The 20,557-nt window shown below is 41.2% G+C and overlaps 1 long non-coding RNA gene across 2 annotated transcripts in view; it reads left to right on the top strand.

The window, feature by feature from the left end:
• LOC113458662 (uncharacterized) overlaps positions 1–20,557 on the top strand; it is a 249,235-nt gene that overhangs the window by 14,898 nt on the left and 213,780 nt on the right. The window contains exon 2 of one of the 2 annotated variants that reach the window (XR_012578997.1): positions 4,210–4,260. The exons of the other annotated variant lie outside the window; for it this stretch is intronic. This is a non-coding gene — a long non-coding RNA (uncharacterized LOC113458662). The remainder of the gene's footprint in view (positions 1–4,209; positions 4,261–20,557) is intronic. 2 annotated transcript variants of the gene reach the window in all.

The following is a 20,557-nucleotide window of genomic DNA, read 5'->3' on the forward strand; positions in this document are numbered from 1 at the left end:
CTATAAGGAAAAGTCTAGTCTTGAGGTCTGGGGTTCTCAGGGAATCTCACTGAGATCATCAGGGAAGCTCACCAGAGAGGACATGGTTAGTGAGACCACTGAATAGCAGAAAGTACACACATTTCCTGCAGGATGAGTAAAGAGGGCACTGACCAGAGCAGACAGATCTATGCTGACTACTAACAGTGGTACTTTAGGATAGTGTCTTTTCTAAAAAGTCAGTTTACACCTGTAGGATGGTTGCAGTAGGGCTGTACTTCCCCTGCACCAACAAGTGCTACTTCCAATAACTTTGTTTTCCTACAAAACTGTAGGCAGCAGAAAGGGGCACTATGTCATCTCAGTGACATTTTTAGAATCATTAACATTTCAATCTGAAATTCTCAGCAGCTGAAGAGAGGCTCAGTTGCTGAAATAAAAGTGTCCACAACACTGATTAGAAGCTGAAAGGATTAGCTTGATGTCTCTGATGTTAATGCTTGCTGAAATGAAAAGGAAAAAAATGTTCAAAGGCCCAGACATAAAGTACCTGACTTCCTCAGACCTATCAAAGGGTTAGCATCAATAACCAAGTAATGGCTGCTTTATAGTTTGAATTTTCTGACCCAGTGTTTTCAAAAGGCCAATAAAAAGCCACATTGCTGAGACAAAATTTTAGGTTGTAATGACTATAAAAATAAAATAGTAATGATAGAGCAATTTGTCTTGGTCTAAGAGAGAAGGTTAAACCTGTAATTGTGCCAGTCTTGAAGAGCAAGCTGGGAAAAAAAAAGTTTCATGTTTTCATGTGCATAGCTAAACATACTGAAAAAACAAAGATTGCATAGGAATGAATTTTTTTTAAATTGTTTTTGTAAAATCTCTGCTTCTCATGGAAAATGCCCCTTTTTGCTCTACAAGAGGGTCTTAAACCCTATCAAAGTCTAGATTGTTGAAAACAGGCATTTTAAAGATGTTGACTTCAATGTCCTTTGGAGTGTAATTTCAAACTTCACTTAGGCTACATTTTAGGCTTTAGATATGCAAATAATTGTTCAACTATTTAATTTTTATGTATGCATCAGCCTTCATGGAACTGGAAATAGAATTCAGAAAATTTAAACTCTGTTTAAAAAGAAGAGAGTTTGGGCCTATAAGAATGTGATAACTCACTCATTTGAGCCATAGAATCATTGTTAAAATTAATTTCATTTCTTTACCTGCTTCAAATTTCTGTAGTCTTGACAATAACTCTTAGGGAAGGGAAATAAATTATATTGGTTTTACTGCAGCTTAAATAATTTACATTTTCCCTCTTCAATTTTTGGGCAACACATGCACGCAAGTATAAAGGTTATCTGGCAGAAAATTATTTATCTCTCTCAGATGTAATAAACACTTTTGTCCTCTTTCTGTCTGAAGCTTAAAAAATTTCCATCTAGAAAACAGAGTGCAGGAAAATAGTTGGTTAAATTATGCATGGTTTTTGGAAAACAAGCTTCTGCAGCTCTTATGTCAGATAATGCCATCAGCTCCTCTGGAGATTGCACCTAGCTTTTAGGTTATAAAATATCACAGTGGGCCTCCTTTGGATCTCCCTGGACATAGAGAAGATATACCAAAATTTGAATTATCAGAAATCACATCTTCAGCTATAACAATGTGGGTTTGGAAGGCTCTGGTGTCTCTGAGTTATTATCCCCCATTCTGCATTAAGAAGCCAGGTCACATACTGCCAGCTGTACCTTCTTTCTTTCTTCTTTATTTGGGCTTACATCCAAAAGATTTATCTTCCCTTCATAAATGTAGTCCATGGAATACTCAAGTGCACTTCTTCACACAGGACAAATAATGTGAAGTAATGGGAAATCCTTTAACCCTTCCTTTCACAAAGCAGATTATTTTCCCTGTTGTTGAATTATTTTTATATGTATAAATCACATTTACCTAGTTGTGTACTGTGCCATTTATTATGGTGGAACTGAGAAGTGATATCTGCCTTTGCAAGGCCAGAATTTGTAGTGCAGCCAAGTTTCTTCTACTAGTCTATTTTCCTCACCATCTTTCTAGGTGACTTCTCTCAAATACTGCCAAGAGTTACATTCTTCATTTTCTTAGCTTGTCTAGCTTTTAAATTTCCATTTTGTTAGTTGGCTGTTTTGTCCAAACTTTTTTTCTAGCTTGTAATCTCAGTGCATAAGGAAATTTCATTTAGATTTATACACTTCATGGATACCGAGGCTTTGCATGCCAGTTTTTTGTGACACTATAGGAGAAATAAAACCCCCCAGTCATAATGGAAGATTACAGAACACAAATGTTCTTTCTTAAAGTTGTGCCCTGTGGGATTTAGTCATAGTTAGTAAGTATTATGTATATTTCACTGTGTTTTATGTGCCTTTTGTCAGCTCTATTAAGTAGACAATGTCCCTTGTTAACTGGAAGCCAAGGTCATCCTATACTGAATGATAAATAAACTTGAACATCAAATAGGCTGGAAACATTGGAAAATTTCCTTTGAGAATGACAAGATCTGTTACAATAGGCTAAATTTCTGGTTTGATTTTATTTCAGTGAAGTTATATCTAATCAGTGGCACAGCACATAAAATGAAAACTGTCTAAGATGCTAATTGTAACATATTTAGAAATATTCAGAAATAATTTAACCCAAACACTTATTGTTCAGCCTAAAACTAAATGAAACCTCTCTTCCATTTTTTTGTTTGTTTTGCTTTCCCCTCCAGTGATTAATTCATGTTTTCAATGCCCCTTCCTTCACCCCATGCAGAAAATTTGAAGAAAGCTGTTGGGTGAGTTATGGGCTTCTGGCATGAAAAAAATTGGTCTCTGACTTTATTTTATGCACAGGAAGAAAGACATGCTGAGAAGCTGCATTTGAGCTATAAGACCAGTGGTAGTTTTCAGTCATTCTGTGATGCCCATAAGGGGATTGCTTGTCTACAAATTCAGCTGAGTTCGCTTGACTCTTTTCTTCAGTAAGCCATTGGCAGCTTTAATGTTCTTTACCCCCTCTCCCCCCTAAAAATAAAAGGAAAGATTAAAAGAAGTAAAAAGATATTTAAAACTGAATGTTCAAATGTTATATATTCGACCAAATTTGTGGTTTTCAGTGAAGTCACTCCTTGCATGATTTGTTTCTCTGTGAAACTGTACTAGAGAAAGGGCTCAGTTAATTTTTACATGAGTTGACATTTTTACCAAGTTTGACCTTGTCTAGCTGTGGCATTGGAAAGACTTTTTCTTTGCTTTGTTTCCCTAAGAACTTGGAAAAAGCTTTATGCTTTGTCAAAAAAAAAAAAAAAAAAAAAAACCAAAACAAAAAACCCCAAAACAACAAAACACCAACACACTCTCAAAAAAGAAAAAAAACCCCCAAAAACTAAAAAAGAAAACCCAGTTCTACTCTCTTCTAGTTTTTTTACAAAAGAATCCCAAATTTGTTCTCCTCCTTTTTCTGTCTGATCACATAGGATCTGGATGCTTCAGAGGGCCTGTTCTTTCTGCTGCCCTTATGAGTTACTGTAGTATTTTAATTGTATGTTATTTTAGATGGAGAGCTTAAATGACCTCAGTGTTGTACAGATGATCTCAAGAAGGAGCTGGGCTTTCCCAGAAATGTTGAGGTGAGGGCTCTTCCCTTGGCATAGCTTTACTTTGGGACTCCCAAACCAGAGCATAAATGCAATGGGGTTGAAACTTTTCACATTAAATTCATGAGTATGAAATCCTACTGTTGCACCTTTCCTTTCATTTTGTGTTTACTGAGTGTAGCTTTGGAACAATTTATGGGTGAAGGATGCCTGATACAGAAAACAGGCATCTTTTTATTCTGCAGCTGTGGCTGCAAATTGGAATTTATAGTGTCTGTAAATTGATAAAAGAGATATGGAAACCAGGTTTCTCTCTATTATTTCCATCCTCTCAGTAGGCTACTTGGTTGTCAAAGGCTAGTAAAACTGCAGTCTTTTCTTCCAGGCAATATGGTAGGCTTAACTCCTTTAGAAGAAGCCTTGGGGAGAACAAACAATCTTTTTTTCAATAGTAACCCAACATTAAGGAGTAGTACTTTGTCATACATCTGCTCTTGCTGGTTTCAAGAACTGGTGGTTCTCAGCATGCATGTTGAAAAAACATGTGACTCCTGTGTTTCCAGCCTCTGCTCATAATCAATGTGCTTCATGATCTCTCAATTTTGCTTTCATTGTAGGAGGTTAACGCGACAGAGAGAGCAGAGTGTTGTGGCAGTGCGTCTGTCAAGGTAACTCAAGGACTAAACAAGCAAGCCAGGAAATTATTTGAAGCACTGGGGCCTTGATCATCTGTACTGCTTGATTGTTTGTTCTTCCAATGGCCCAGTTTGGTGGCACTCCAACTGCTTTGCTCCTGGCTAAATAGAGAGGGCTGGTGCTAAGCACTCCTGGGTTGGACTGGCTGGCTCCACAGTCTGAGCCAGCGCCCAGAATGTTTCAGATGGGCACGAGATACAGCTGGCCTCTGACCTCTGGGAGTAGCACACCAACAAGCAAGCAGATGGCTTTCCTCATCCCCCTGCATAAGCATCGTGAAGGATGATTGCATTATGTTCTAATCAGTCTGCCTGGTCCTTCATAGTAAGAGTAATAACTTCACCAGTGCAATGTAACTCAGCATCAGAGGAATCTTGTCTTGTTGACTTTTGTAGATTTCTTATAGGCAGAAGCATGTTCTCCTCTGACTTTGGAAGAAAACGGAGCATGCAGATCCTACTGAAATTGGAATGATTGAAAAAGGAGTTGTATTTTGAATGTTTAGAAGCCTTTTCAAAGATGCATCTTTAAACAAAGCACTACAGGCAACTGTTGCACTGCATGGGCAGTACCTCAGTAGGATGAGTAATTCCTTAGTTTTTTATACTACTCCACTTTAATGAAAAATCAGCCTGCCACACCAGTGTCTTTTAGAAAATTCAATATAGTGAGTTTTAAGGCCTTGTTTCCTGTCTTATCAGGGGTACAGTGATGAGTTTCTTCATGGTATCAATTATTGCATAGACGTGAAAAAATCCTAAGTACTAAAATGAAACATTATATTGCTTTTCAACAAATATTTATTTTCAAGGCTGAGAAAATGAAATTAAAATATTCCATGTGAATTTGAGGCAGAGTATGTAATTCCTACACTTACTCATGAGCAAAGCAAGGCAATAATGAAGCATCATTCTTTACTAAATTTTTGCTTTCCACCACTCAAGGGTGAAAGCAAATTTTAAACTTATTTTTAAACAAGCTTGTTAGGGTATACATTGAATGTATCTGTTGCTTCAGTTTTGTCTTTCGTTAGTTCATCCATCTGGCCAACCTACAAAGAAGAGGTCTAATCAAGCGCCTGGACATTAAGTGATAGCTGCATGACTTTTAGACATCTCCTTTTTTCTTAGTGTCCTCTCTGTTCATCTTCTACTATACATCTGTACTCAAAAAAAGAAAATCTATAAATCAAAAGATTTTGTGTACTTTCCATCCTTGCAGTGTTCAAGGCTGGATGACGCTCTGAGTAACCTTGTCTTGTGGAAGGTTCCATGCCCATGGCAACAGGGTTGGAGCAAGATGATATCAAGGGTCCCTTCCAAGCCAAACCATTCTATGATGCTATGATTCCATGCCTGCAACAAACTGAAATGCTACGTTTTGTCCTCTCTGGTTTTTCACATGGTGACCTCTTATGTCTTTTGTTTTCTTTTTTTTTTCTTTTTTTTTTTTTTTTTATATATGTGCTGTGGGAGCTAGGTAACCTTCTTTCAAATTTTGTTGTCAAAAATCCCATTTTGATCTTGTTCTTAAATTCAGTAATGGATCTACTTATTTTTCTTCTGTAGAAAACTGAAGCTATTGTTATATAAGCCACAACTTTTCTTAACGTTTGTTGCTTTCCGATAACCCTGATAATCTCTGGGTCTATAAAATGCATTTGTCTTTTAAGAACACCTGTTTTTAGGGGCCAGAACACAAAAGTACAAGTATTGGCTATCATCCTTCCAGCTGTATGCCAGAACATCCTGCTTAACTAGCCCTAAGACAGAAAAAGAAAAAATATTCACTGAGGCATTTTCAAGTTAATCACGACAAGTTTGGGAACTTTTTATGCCTCCTGTGAAAACTTGTGGTATTGATTGATTTTTTTTTCCAAAGGAGCCACTGCAGTTAAATGTGGGATAACAGATACAACTATTTACTCTCTTCTAGTGTGAATGTGTGAATATCCTATACACACTTAAAGAGTGAAAAATACTGCTGATTTACTTAATTAGTAGGAATCTGGCTGTGAAGTGACAATATGTGAGCAGAACGAACCAGAACCTTTCCCATAAATTATCCGTTGACAATTAGTCCTTATGCCTACATGATAGCTGCTTCAGATACTGTTGTGTAAAAATGTTATCCGGAATAGAGTGCTCCAAGTAGTCTTTTGAATACAGGAAATTAAAAATCTTGGCTTTGTGCAGATTTGCGTCCCTTGACTATCTGATTTTGGTGTGTCTCTGTGAGATCCAAGTGAAGCTTTCTCATGGTTAGTACATCTAGCAAAAGAGAGGAAAAAGGAGGAACTTCATCCCCCTTATGTTTTCTGGCACCAATGACATCTTTAGCTCCTGCATCACCATACAGTTTACTTGGGATGTTAATAGGTTCTTTATTCTCTGCTTCATCACCTGCTTGATGATCTGCTTGATCACTGCTACAAGTGTTGTATATACAATAGTTTTTCAGGTGTTGACCTTTCCATAAAACAAGTTTTGAAACTAGTCAGTGAACAGAAAAACTAATGGTGAGAAAGAGAAAAATACAAATGGACAAAGGGTATGCATGAGGCCCCCCAAGGGCCTTTCCTGCCCTGGCAGCCACAGTGACAGCACAAAGATGTAGCTGCCTGGCTTCAGGAATACAATTGAGACAAAGCTGAAGGACAGTGAATGGGGAAAGGTGGATGTCAAAAGATGACATTTGTGGCTGTGTTTAGTAGACAAAACAGGGAATGGCTAAACAAGCAGAGAGGGAGTGCCAAAGGGGCTGTATCCAGTAAACCACCTTTCTCCTTGATTTCCTTACCACTACAGCCAGGAACATGAGTGTAAAAAGCACACTCTATGGGAGAACAAGCCACTGCCTTCTTTGCAGCAGCAGAGCTCCTCAGTTGGAGCATTTTCTGGCAATATGTATGCAGACTTGATTCCTGAATTTCCTGGATGGAATTAAACATTCTGCTTCACAGCAGAGGGTCAAACTGAAGCATTTGCTGAGGTGGAGAGTTCTAGGCCAACATTGGAACCAGATACCTCCATCATACAGCTGAAAAGCTGTCTCTTGCACTTTAAGCAAAGAATCTGTCAGCTTGCTTGCTGTCAGCTGTTACCTGTCTTCAGTAACACGGCTTCAAACACCTTCAGAAAGCTTACTTTCCTGATAAGCCACAAACAAATAAACTGTATGTAGGAAACATGGGAAAAGTTGTCAAACTCTTTTGCAGAAGCCATTAATGCCTGCACTTTGGACAACTTAGTGCTTCTTTAGATTTCATGCAGGTTTTCTGCAAAATGATTTATCTACTGAGTGAGACTGAAGGGAGGAAAAAGTGACTGTTAGTTTTTTGAAGAAAACAAGAAAACATATATCAAGCAATTTTCATCTATAAAATGGAAAAGTTTCCAGAAAAAATATAAATAGTTTTTAAAAAGCTAAAGATAATAGGAAGTGCACTAAAGTTATTAAATTAGATTAAATAATATATCTTTTAAGGATGAAATTACTGATAAAAACCTAAATATTTAAGTGTCCTGCCTCTATGTTTACCAGTCCCCTTTGCTTATGCTATTTCTCCTTGGACCTTTAGGCAATTTATTTTTCTTACTGACTACTTTAATAGGATACAGTGAGTTTTTGGGGCAATGTGATTCCATCTCAGGGAGCATCTGTGACTGGAAGAACTTGCAGCCAGCTGAACCCACTGACCCTTAAAGTTAAGGCCTATGTAGGCAGTTATAAATCTGTAATTATGTCACTCAGGAAGACTAAACATTAAGAGACATTGTCCAGAACCACAGAATCCAGAGCAGTCAGGAGTAAAACCAATGTTTCCTAGATCAAAGTGCTGTTTACTAATTGTATTGCAAGTCGATATTCAGTATGCTGCATATCAGGTTTAATTAACCTGGTTGGTATTTATAGTTAACATAAAGTGGTTTTGCACAGTGAAGGACTGTACAAGCACTGAATACTGCACAACAAATGTTTAGCAGGTGAAACCACAATGCCACCTGTAACAATACATGCAATACTGTAGACATCAATCACATACAGTATACATATTCATTGTGTCACATACCTAGTTAGTCAAGGAAATTATATCTGATTATTGGCATGGCCATAGAAATACATGAAAAATTCTGCCTCTATGCATGCAAATAGCATCAGCATTAAAAACATTAATATAGCATTTGCTTTAGTTTCTTATCTTTGAAAATTATGTCTCCCAAAAAACAGTGTTTTAAAGACCACATCTTCATAACATTTCCATGAAGCCTGAATTGTTTATTCTGTCAAATTGATAGAACTGATATGGCATGTCTGTGACCTGGAATCATAAGAAGACTATCTAAGGAATATAGTTTTCCTAGGTCAGTCTAATCTTTGAGTTATTAGTGTCTATTGTAATGAGTCTTGCTGAGAGCAGTGATCTACAGAAAACATCAACTCATTTTTGTGAACTTTTGTATCCCAGACAAATGGTCATAACTTAGTGATATTTCTATCTTGGCTGGGTTTGCAATGTCATTGAAAAAAGTTATTAGTCACACAGCAATAAATTTCTGGGAAAGATATGATGTTTCAAACTCTACTGTATGATAAATTGAGCCCGAAAAATCCCTGGATTCCATTTTATGAAAAGGCTTACAGGGACTCACCGAGACAAATGAATAAATGGAACACTTAATGGTGAGGACGAGGCTGGATTGACAGGGCAATAAACGAATTCTGCACTGCTTATCATATGATCTTCCAACTCCCAGCAGTATTTCAGAAGTTTGGTAGAGCATTCACTTAAGTGAGTTATGATATCTTCCACACATTATAATACAGTTTCTATTGTTTCCATGTGGCTATTATGAATTTGCATTTCATAGTTACTGCTGTCATCTTTAGACTTCATTTTGCAAAGAATGAAACCAAAAAGCTGCTGGTACTGCATCCAGGCCTGCGCGGGGGCGTCCACGGCCCTGGAATCTGGCTATCTGGTGAGGGGCGTAGCCCAGGGCCCCTGCGCATCTGAAGCCAGCCCCCCTCGGCGTCTTGGCCTCGGGCTGAGCTGGGGGATAGCTCGGAGCAGCGCGGTGAGAGACGAATTAGGAGGCGACCACTTGCTGGGGGTAAACTGTCGGTTTATTACAGAAGAACCAACAAGGAGGGGAAACACCCAGCAAATGGCCCCGAACAGGGGGCAGGAGAGGGTTTTAAGGAAAAAAGGGGGAAGAAGGCAGGGAAACCCGGCTATCCAATAGAAATATATATTTGGAGGTACGAAACATAACTGATATACTAAAGTAACCAACTGTTATAAATCATAGGAGGGGCTCCGGGGCTACAGCCAACCATAACTCCCAGAGAAAAGAAAATTCTCGAAACCTGGGAGGAGAAAAGGGGTGATTGACTGAGCCCAAGGAGGAGGCACTTTCACTTTATAAGAGAAACCAGGGGAGGAGCAGTTTCATTTCCATAGCAACCTAACTGACAGGGTCCTGGGAAAGGAAGAAACCATTTAATACAGAAAATGGGGGGAGCAAACTAACAAACTTAAGAACACACCACAGCATCTCCCCGTTTCTTATCAAATAAAATTAAAATTTTAGACAGTCTATGCAACTCAAAAGGAAGGTGTCTGCGGCTTGTCCTGCCAATCTTCGCTTTCTTCGAGCTGGAGTTCGCTAGCCCACTTATGTACTTGAGGCAGCGCCGTGGATCCCTCTTCATCTGAATCTCCTCCGGCTTCTGAGGAGAGGTCCTTCAGCTCGAAATGTTCCTCCAGAGGAAGTGCGGCATGATTGACAGTTGTTGAGGTGGCTTTAGCTATTAGTCCTTTGATCAAACTACGGATCAGTACGATCAAAATGCAAAATACAATCAAGCTCAAAACCACTTTACAAACTGATTCTAACACCGAACTGGCCCACCCGCTAAGGCCCCAACCCTTGAATATGTCCCCCAGCCAGTCTGATGTCTCTTGCCTGACCTGATGGACGAGGTCTTGGAGTTTTTTGATGGAGTGTCTGGCGTCCTCGGCCCGAGAGGACAGGTTCAGACAGCAGAGGCCCTCAAACTCCTCACAGTGATGGTGATGGAGCAGCAGTAGAAAATCTATTGCTGCTCTGTTTTGGAGCGTTGCCTCCCTTGTAATTTCCTTGTCTTTAAGGAGGTCGTATAACATGGCTGAAGTATAATTGGCTTGTTTAACCACCCAACACTCCAGGCGGCCCAATTCACCCAGAGATTTTGCCACCGATAACCATGGCAATAAAATGGTAAAGGCGATGGATTTAGAATGAGACCAATGGGTAACTTTATCATCACAATCTTCAGCGAGATCTTTAAGATCTCTTTTAGATCTGGTCAATTTGGATGTGATGTTATTCCTTTTCCAATTGATAATTTGGGTGATGTTGGGGGTAAACAGCGTCAGCCGGCCAAATGTGCACGGCCCTCCGATCAGAGGGGATGCCTGCCCACGCTCGATCGCCACAAATCAAGAACACCCCCCTGGGAAGGGCATAAGGGGTCCGCTTGGTAGAGGTGGGGCCCATGATTTTTAGAACAGCGCGGCACCACTGGCTCGCTTGATATTGCTTCTTTGTCTGCCGGACCACCTCACTGCCCTTATATATGGGGGCATAACTATATTCAAACTGAAAACAAATTGAGGAGTTGGTGGAACCGAGTAGATGCAGCTCTGTGGGCTTGGAGGGCGCAGGACTGAGCCTAGCTACTCCGCTTCTCCAGGCATTACTGGGTTCAAAACCGGGGAGGAAAGTTAGGCTCTGGGCCAAAACGGGGGAAAGGGCAGACTGGAAGGCAAGGGGGAACTCACCTGGGGAGAAAGGGATCCCCACAAGGCAAGACGACATCGGGTCCTCTGCTGCGCCGGTGTCGAGGCATATACTGTCCTGTCCTAATGATTGGGCCAAGGCACGCCAGACGTTGATTTTTGGCTGGGGGATGACCCACGGCTCTGCAGGTGGCAGAAGGAATCCGCAGGTCATCAGTACGGTCAACAACAAACAAGGATTGAGAGCCAGCGTAGTCAATTCGAAGACCATTCGGGGAGATAAAACTGAAATGAAAGGAGAGCCGTAAAAGTATGCAGGATTCACAGATATGGTTCCTCCCCAAACAACCAATTTAAGTAAAACTCACGAGGGGTAATGGTTGGAGCCGGGGGGAAAAAGGAGGAAAGGTGGTATAAAAGATCAAGGGGTGGAGGAGAAGCTGGGGGAGAGGGTTCTTCAGTAACTGGAGTGAGATCTGGAGAGAATGAGGAGGATTGATGGGATAGTTTCTTCCACCGACGCCAACATGCTTGCCGGACCTGTGGTACTGCCTCCTTCTTGATCCCCTGCTTCGGGACGAAGGGCCTGACCCACTTAGATGGTACCCACTTGGGACCCGAGGGAGTGGACACGCAGGCATATCCCTTCCCCCAAGTTACCAGGTCAAAGGGGCCCTCCGTCTGCCAGGTCTCCGGATCTTTTACAAGAACCGGTGGCCTGGTTTTAGGCTGCAGCTGCTGGTGACTGCCGAAATGTCGGACTATCGGAGGGTTTTGGCTGTCAAAAGAGCAATTCAGGAAGTTGAGTGTATACAATGCCCTTGATAGCCAGACTTGGGGGGTCTCTGCCTTCATCGTCAGTCGTTGCCGGGATAGGACTTTCTTAAGGCTCTTTCCACCATGGCTTGGCCTGTCAGGGAATAGGGGATGCTGGTTTTATGCACTATTCCCCATTGCTGCAGAAAGCTTTGCAGCTCCTTGGAAACATACGCAGGACCGTTGTCTGTTTTTAAGGTCCTAGGGATGCCCAAGACAGTGAATGCCTGGAGCAGATGCCTCTGAACATATGCTGCCTTTTCACCTGTGTGGGCAGAAGCATAGATCGCCCCGGAGAAAGTATCCACTGAGACGTGGACGTAACACAATCGGCCAAAAAATGGAATTTGCGTTACATCCATCTGCCACAGCTCGCAGCTTGCCAAACCTCGGGGATTAGCCCCTGAGGCTATGGTAGGCATTTGATCTTGCTGGCATTGGGGACATGTGGCCACTATCGCCTTGGCCTGCTCCTGCGTCAGATTGAACTGACGAACCAGGCCAGGGGCATTTTGATGGAACAGTTGGTGGCTGATTTTAGCCTGACTGAACACATCTGGGAGGGGGCCTGCGAAACAGCAGCCGCCGCTAAAGAATCAGCGAGACGGTTTCCCTCCGCAATGAACCCAGGTAGATCTGTGTGTGATCTCACATGCATGACATAGAATGGATGCTCGCGGTTAGAGACTAACTCGACGAGCCTATTCAGCAATTCAAATAATCTCTTATTAGTGATCTCTTGAAGAACAGCTGACTCAGCTCGAGACACTACACCTGCGACATACTCAGAATCTGTGACCAAATTGAAAGGTCCAGGGAATTTCTGAAATGCCCTGACAACTGCGTCCAACTCAGCAACTTGTGGAGAGCCCTCTACAACAGCAACATCGGACTCCCACTGCTGAGTCTGAGGATCCTTCCAAGTCATCACTGACCTGTGGGATGCTCCAGACGCGTCAGTAAAAACTGTCACAGCATCCAGTGGCTTCTTGCTCTGAACCTTTTTCAACGAGAATTTAAACCCCGAATTGAATAATTTGTGGGACGGCCGATTTACTGTGATGCGCCCAGTGTAGCTGTCGAGTGCAAACTGAAGGTATTCATTAGTTTGCAGCAGTTCTTCAAAGATTTTTAGTTTAAATCGGCCCGATTCCAATTTAATTGGGATCTGTATGCATGAGAAATCACAGCCTGCAAGCTCTCTGATCCTTGATCTTGCTTTGAGAATCAGTTCTGCTATCAACTCCTGTGGCCGTGTCATTCTTTTGGACCTATGGTGGCTCAGAAAGACCCACTCTATAATTAAGAGCTTGTCTCCTAATCCTTGGTCCTTCAGACTAACATCCCATTGATGTATTATGCCATGAAGGTGCGGCAATTTTCCCAGTATAATAAATTTGAAAGGCAGGCCCGGATGGTATCGGTGGGCCTGCCTGGCCGAAATATCCTTTTGTATTTTCTCCAGAGCTACCTGTGCCTCTGGGGTAAGAGTCCTAGGAGAACTAAGCTCCTCTCCCCCTTTCAACAAATCGAAAAGAGGGGCTAAATCTTCGGTTGAAATGCCCAACCAGGGTCTCACCCAATTTAAAGATCCACACAGTTGATGGGCATCTGCTAGGGTCTGGACCTTTGTCCGAATTGTCAATTTTTGCGGCACAATTGTCCGCTTTGTAATTTCGAGGCCCAGGTATTTCCAAGGTGGCACCCGCTGAATTTTGTCCTGTTGGAGCTCGAACCCTGCAGCAGCCAACGCATTGGTTGTCAGGTCAAGCGCATGGGCAAGCAGACTGTGGTCGGGCGCACACACAAGGATGTCGTCCATATAATGATGGACAATGACGGCATCCCCGAGGGCTGTATGAATGGGTGACAGCAGTGAAGCGACATACCACTGGCAGATCACAGGGCTGACCTTGAGGCCCTGCGGAAGCACCCGCCAATGATAGCGCTTGGCTGGGGACTCACAGTTGATGGACGGAACTGTGAATGCAAATCGCGGGGCATCCTCTGGGTGAAGGGGAATTTGGAAAAAGCAATCTTTTATATCAATTACAGCTAATTCCCAATCTCGGGGGAGCATTGCTGGGGAGGGCATCCCTGGCTGAAGGAAACCCATGTCAATTATTAATCTATTAATTCGACGAAGGTCGGTCAGGAGCCGCCACTTATCCTTATTAGGCTTTTTGATGACAAACACTGGGGAGTTCCAGGGTGACATGGTCTCTTCCAAGTGGCCTTTCAATAACTGCTCCTGAACGAGCTCGTTGAGTGCCTTTAGTTTTTGCTTGTTAAGTGACCACTGCTTGACCTGTACTGGTTCATCTGAAAGCCAATTCAGTTTCCAGGTCCGGCACTCCTCAGTGGCCACCGCACAAAAAACCTGGGGAGCTGTCGGGAGGTTGATTTTGGCCCCCCACTGGGCTAAAAGGTCCCTTCCCCAGAGGGGCTCTGTATAATCTAAAACGAACGGGCGTATAGAGGCCAATTGCCCGTCGGGCCCCTTAATTTGCACAATGCTCTTTGATTGGTTTGCCAGTTGGAGGCCCCCAACACCAGAAATCGTGCCCCCTGCGCTTTGCAGGCCCCAATGCGACGGCCATTCCCGGGAGGGAATGATCATCACATCTGGACCCGTGTCCAAAAGACCCCTCACTAATTTCTTGTCCCCGCCCAATGAAAGTTGACATGTCAGGCGGGGCTTCTCCCTCCCTACCAACTGTGTCCAGGCCACGGTCGGAGGCGAGTCCTTCTCCGTCGGGCTCGAGCAATGGTCTTTATCTGGCACAGGAATGGCCTGAGCAATGACCTGTCCCTTAGGGAGGAAAAGCGGGGGTCTGACACAATACAGCCCTACCGCAAAGTGGTCCCGGTCGGTGGTTACCAGACCAGGGACTATGTGGATGTCTCGCAGTGTGTGCTTTGTGTCTCCGACGACAGTCCACCTGCATCGTCCCAGTTTCCTCCAGCGACCCGGGTGTTGCAAGTCAACAGACACCAGCTGCAAATTACTGCTAGGGAGGTAAATGCTCCTAGTTAGCTGCAGCCTGTAAGGGGAAACAGAGGACATGGTGTTAAGTACAGGTTTGGGCAGAATATCACAGGTAAAGTGTTTCGAATCCGATAGGTGCATCAAATCTGGCAAGGTGTGCGGCGGTTCTCCCTCGTTTCTTCTCTCCCTGGATGGTGATAAACAGCCCGCCACATTTCTATCCACGCGCAGGGAGGGACTGCGCTCCAATCCTAGTTTTTTTTCTTTTGATTCTCCTCCTTTTCCCGCTTCCGCCTCCATTCCATGTAGTCTTGCCGCATAGGGCACTGTGGCATCCAATGTCCCACTTTACCACAGAGATGACAGGGGTGGGTTGCCGATGTTCTCTTGCCCGCCCCAGGTGTTGGAGGGCCGGCAACGGGGCAGCTTCTCCCTCTATGCAGTCCTGCACGGGGCATTCAGTAAAAACCACAGAAGCCCTCTTAGGCCGTGATGACAGGGAGACCTGACGCACCACGACATCTATCATGGCCTCTACAGTAGGCCTAGGACTACGAGGGAGAGTCTTTATAGCTTTGCGGCACTCAGCGTTTGCATTGCTATATGCCATTCTCTGGAGCATCATTTCCCTATCATCATCCCCGAGCGCCTGTGCTTCCACATATCTGTGGAGGCGCTCCATAAATTCCATGTATGGTTCATGCTCTCCTTGCAAAACCTTGCAAAAACCTCATCATCCTCCCATTGAGAAGTAACTACTTCCAGCTTGAAGAAAGCTCGTTCAGCTGCTCGGGCCATCTCCATCTTCTCTACAAGGCTGTTTCATGCCATATCAAATTGACATTGTGCATTCAATTATTAGTGATGGTGTCATATTTTTAAAGCCTTATACATTCTTAATGAGGGCTTCATTCCTTATAATCAACCTATACCTGGGTAATTGTGTGATTTCTGCAAATATGATCATGAGCCACTCTGATTCATGGCCTTTCAAAAGAAGCGGGAACTAGTGGGAGCTTGTAGCAATGTCAGAGATAGGAGGAACGTGAATGGATATTGTCAGGTTATCAGTTCTTCCTAAATAATTTTATGATCTGAATGAACACTCAGAAAGCTAAAAGATTAATTGCCAGTGTAACAATCTTTTCTGGAAAAAAGTCAGCCCCAACATGTATGCTTTACCTATCATCATGATATTTACTGAAAAATCGCTTCGCCGGGATTTCTTCTCCTGGGAAGTTGAGAAGCCTCAGAGAAAAATTTAAATAATAATTATCTGATTGCTTCTCCATGTGTTTTGCTGCTTTGGAATATGGTAGGTGAGTCTTTCATTGGTTCCATGTGAATTGTTTTAACTTAATGACCAATCTCAGTCCAGCTGTGTTGGGACTCTGGTCAGTCACAAGTTTTTATTATTCATTCTTGTGTAGCCTTCTGATGACTCCTTTCTCTTTCTTTAGTATAGACATAGTATATAATTTATTTTAATATCATGTAAAAAATAATAAATCAGCCTTCTGAGAACTTGGAGTCAAATTCTCATCTCTCATCTCATCCTAGGGACACTCACAACACCACAACAGCTACCTAATAGAACCTTGTTGAGACAGATGTTTCAATTCTTATTGACAGCAATTCCAAGGTGTTTTGTAACAGCAAATGCTAACGGGAGGCAATAAATTAATAAAGTAAAATTTGATTTTTGCTCTGTAGTCCTTCAGAAGCCAAGTTAATTGAGATTCAGAGATTATTTCTACTGTATATTACATTCATTTTTCACACTAAAGTACTTTTTCTTTTGTGCATACCCATGGGTAATGCAGCCTTAAAAGATTGCATAGTGTGCTTTAACATCATCTGTATATGAGTGTTGACTATAGTAGAGGCACACAAAGAAAGTCCAGATTTAAAAGAATTTTTTTTCATTTTGAAAACAAAGCAATGGCAGGCAATTCTTTGTAGATTATTAGTAGCTGGGTGAGGAAATGTGATATTCATCAATATGTAAAGTAAGATTGGAATGGCATGTGTGAGGTTTGCAGTACTAAATCAGTATTATGAAGTGCTCAGAAAGGGCTCTTTTTTTCACAAGTCCTGAAGGTTATTGGGAAAACTTCCATGAAATCAGTTGGGAAAAGTCATGGTACTTTGAGAGGAAACTGGAACTATGGCCTTAATGCAAAGGTTTAACACTGATTCAGAACAGGTTGTACCTCTGTTCTTTGTAATTCCTTTGAGTCCACAACACAACTGCCAAAGATGTCAGAGGAGGTTTGTACAGAGAGACTATAGGTAGAACAAGGCCTTAATGTAGTAGTTAAATTTATTTGTTCTGTTAGATGTAACTGGATAGATGTAACCTTATATTGTCATTTAAAAGCTACATAAAGTTTTGTAGTCCCTTTCTGTAGTTATTGCAAACAGGGAAAGACATCCAGGGAAAATTTATTCAAGTTTCTCAGGTATCTTCTGTTCAAGTTGGATCATAAAAGGGTTTGGATTGGAAGGGACCTTCCTCCTAAAGATTATTTAGTTCCAACCCCCATGCCATGTGCAGGGCACCTTTTACTAGATCAGTTTTCTCAAAGTCCGATCCATCCTGGCCTTGAGCACTTTCAGGAACTGGGTATCCACAGTTTCTTTGAGCAACCTGTTCCAGTGTCACACCATCCTCACAGGAAAGAACTCATAACTCTAGAGTAATCCTGAAAGCAAATTCTCCTCTGCTTCTTCAGAACTATGGAACAACTATTCTTTTATAATTTGTCTAAGGTAAGACCTGAAGTGTTTTCTCAAGAGCCTTTAACTTGGGCACTGCATTGCAACATGATATTGAAGATCTATAATACACCTCTAACCTTCTTTTGCAGTCAGTGGTGAACATTGGAGGTTTTCAGAGGAGCCCCATATGTGTTTTGGGGTTTTCTTCAGGTAAACAAAAGGAAGTGATGGCACTACAATGGTGTCTGGACTCTTATGTTCTGGAGTATATGTGACTGCAAATAGCGGTACATAAGGTATCTGTCCATTTCCTGTTTTCCAGTGAATGCCTCAGTTAAACTAGATTCAGTCTGGACATCAGAAATCAGACACCCAGTTCCAGTCCTGACTGGTGCCACAGGAGTTGGGTAAAGACTGCAATAGGCAAGCTACCAGTGCCAGCCCCAGGGCACTGTTCCAGGTCTGTCAGCCTGGACTCCATTATAGCCTGGGCCTAGCCCCAACAGAAATCTTCCAGACAGAGAGCAGGAATGATTTTGGAGTTTGCAAGAGCTGGGGATTAAAGTAAAGAGTGATGATTAATTCCACACATGAACAATTTTTCCCCCTCAAGAGAGCCTTCAGAAGGGAGTTTAATGTTGTGTGTGGTAAGTGATGCAAACACCAACAAGTAGACTTTTGGGTCATCTAAGTGCCACTCATGCCTACATTGTACTGGCTTGACTACAGGCACTACAGCTTTCCCTAAAAAACAGTACTTAGCTCTTTTTAAAAGCTATTACAACAATATTTTTATAGGCATAAATAACTGATGGCCTCATTCCCTTTCTGCGCTGATTTGTGATTGTACCAATAAAATAGACAACTGATATTGAAAGAAGTGATCTGCACAAGAAGCAATACTGCATCTCTTATTATTGTAAATCACAAACTCTTTCTCAAATGCGAGATTTGGTTTTAAAATTCTTCTTTGATGTAGGTATTTTTCATTGGCATTTCCATTGCACAATATGAACTTTATTTAATAGTTTACTTTTTGCTTTCGGGTCATAAAATAGTGAAACTTTGTTTGAGTTACCCCTATAACTGATAACACAGAATATATTTTTCAAATTATCAGAAATCTTGGAACTGATGATAATAATTTATTTTTATTCCAAGAATGTGGCCTGCTAGAAAGTATTATTTCATCCATGCAGCAGTATAAGCCATTTATATTTTAATACTCATTTGTAGTATTATTTATTTAGTTAAATGGATAATGTTGATATGCTGAAAGAATAAATCACCATCTATCAAATAAAATCTATCAAATCTCAAAGATACAACAGTAAACAGCTCGACAGTGCTCAAATGCAGGATGGTTAACTGCAAAGCTGAAGTGACATATCTCAAAGAAATGGACATTTTATTAACTTTCTAGAAGCTGATATTTTATTGATAACTCTTCCCAAGGGATGATTTAATGGGATTTAGCTAATATCATAAAACACTTATATAGCAAATAAAGAAATATTCCTATCCATATCCAGACAAAGGAAATGTAACAGAATGAGGGAAAAGTATAACAGAAAAATAAGACTAGAAGGCATTTTTGGTGGTGGGAGGGGGAAAGGTAGTCCACTGTATCTTCTAAGATATATCATTACAAATGCTCAGTTAGCTTATTCTTAAACAACTTCTCCCTTTCCTCTTTGCAATTTATTTCAGCAGTTTATTTCCTTTATCTTTACCAAAGGAAAAATGTCTTTAAAGTCCTCCTTGAATTTTTCTTAGTACAATTCCAATCTCCTATCTACCTATCTTAGCTCTCATTAGCATGACATTCTCTCTGTTTGGCAGCCATACTTAGCTACCTCCTCAATCTTCTCCTCTTTAGACAAAACCATTTAATTTATTCAGTCTTCCTGATTTTAGCTCACACTGTGAGCTAAACTGTTCTAAACAAATGACAGGTGAATTTCATGTCCTTTCATCATTCTTCTAATTCTCTTTTGGACTTTCTTATTTGGAAAGTTTTGATCAAAAATGATCCAGATGCTGCAGCTGCCTCAGCATGAATTTTTTTCAACAATTGCAGATTCTTACGCTTTCAGTATGACCTGCAGACAATGCTATTTTTTTCACAAGTGTGGCACTGTTGACTCATATTCAGCTGTCATCTGCTGTAATCTCAGACCCTACTCTGAAGTGTGTTTCCTAAGCAGTTGTTCTGTATTCTGTTTAAATGGATTTTTCCTGCACAAGTGTACAATTTGCCCCTTATCACCCTTTGAATTTTATTTATTATTTCTACTTCCTGTGTCAAATTTGTCAAGATTACTTTGAATTCTCCACTCCCACTTTCACATTTCTTGCAGATTTCAAAATCATAAACTCTATTTCATAATTCCTGTCATGAAGGGAAAGACAAACCCAAACCCAGGTGAAACTTTATGCTAGGCATTCTTCTGTTTGATTGCTGGTAAAATATATTATCTTAAAAAGCAACAAAAAGGTATGATGTTTAAATCTAGATAATATGTTTATAACTTGGTTGTGAAAGCATCATTTGAGCTACCTGGAGTAAAAATTCCTAAACATCAGGTAGCTCATGTCCAGACTTGAGTCTTTGCTATCTTGCTTATAAAATAAGATTAGACTGATTTAACACAAGGCTTTCTTCAAAAGTACATGATAGCCATTGTGCATGTCTTTTGCAAGCTTTTTGCCAGTATCTAGATTATTTATTTGTTAAAAAATCTGCTGGGAATGTAAGTAAAAATGGTCAGTATATAGTCCATAATCTCTTATTTTGCTCCTTTTTTTAAAAACAACACAATATTCAGTCTTTTTTTAACATTCCAAGTATTTTGCTGCCTTTTCACTTCGTCATTTCTCAGAGAGAAACATTAATGGCTCTGATGCTGCTTCAGCTATTTCTTTAGGTACTGTTGAATTAATTTTATTAGACGCAATG

The sequence above is a fragment of the Zonotrichia albicollis genome, chromosome 2, assembly GCF_047830755.1.
Source record: "Zonotrichia albicollis isolate bZonAlb1 chromosome 2, bZonAlb1.hap1, whole genome shotgun sequence".
Lineage (NCBI taxonomy): Eukaryota > Metazoa > Chordata > Aves > Passeriformes > Passerellidae > Zonotrichia > Zonotrichia albicollis.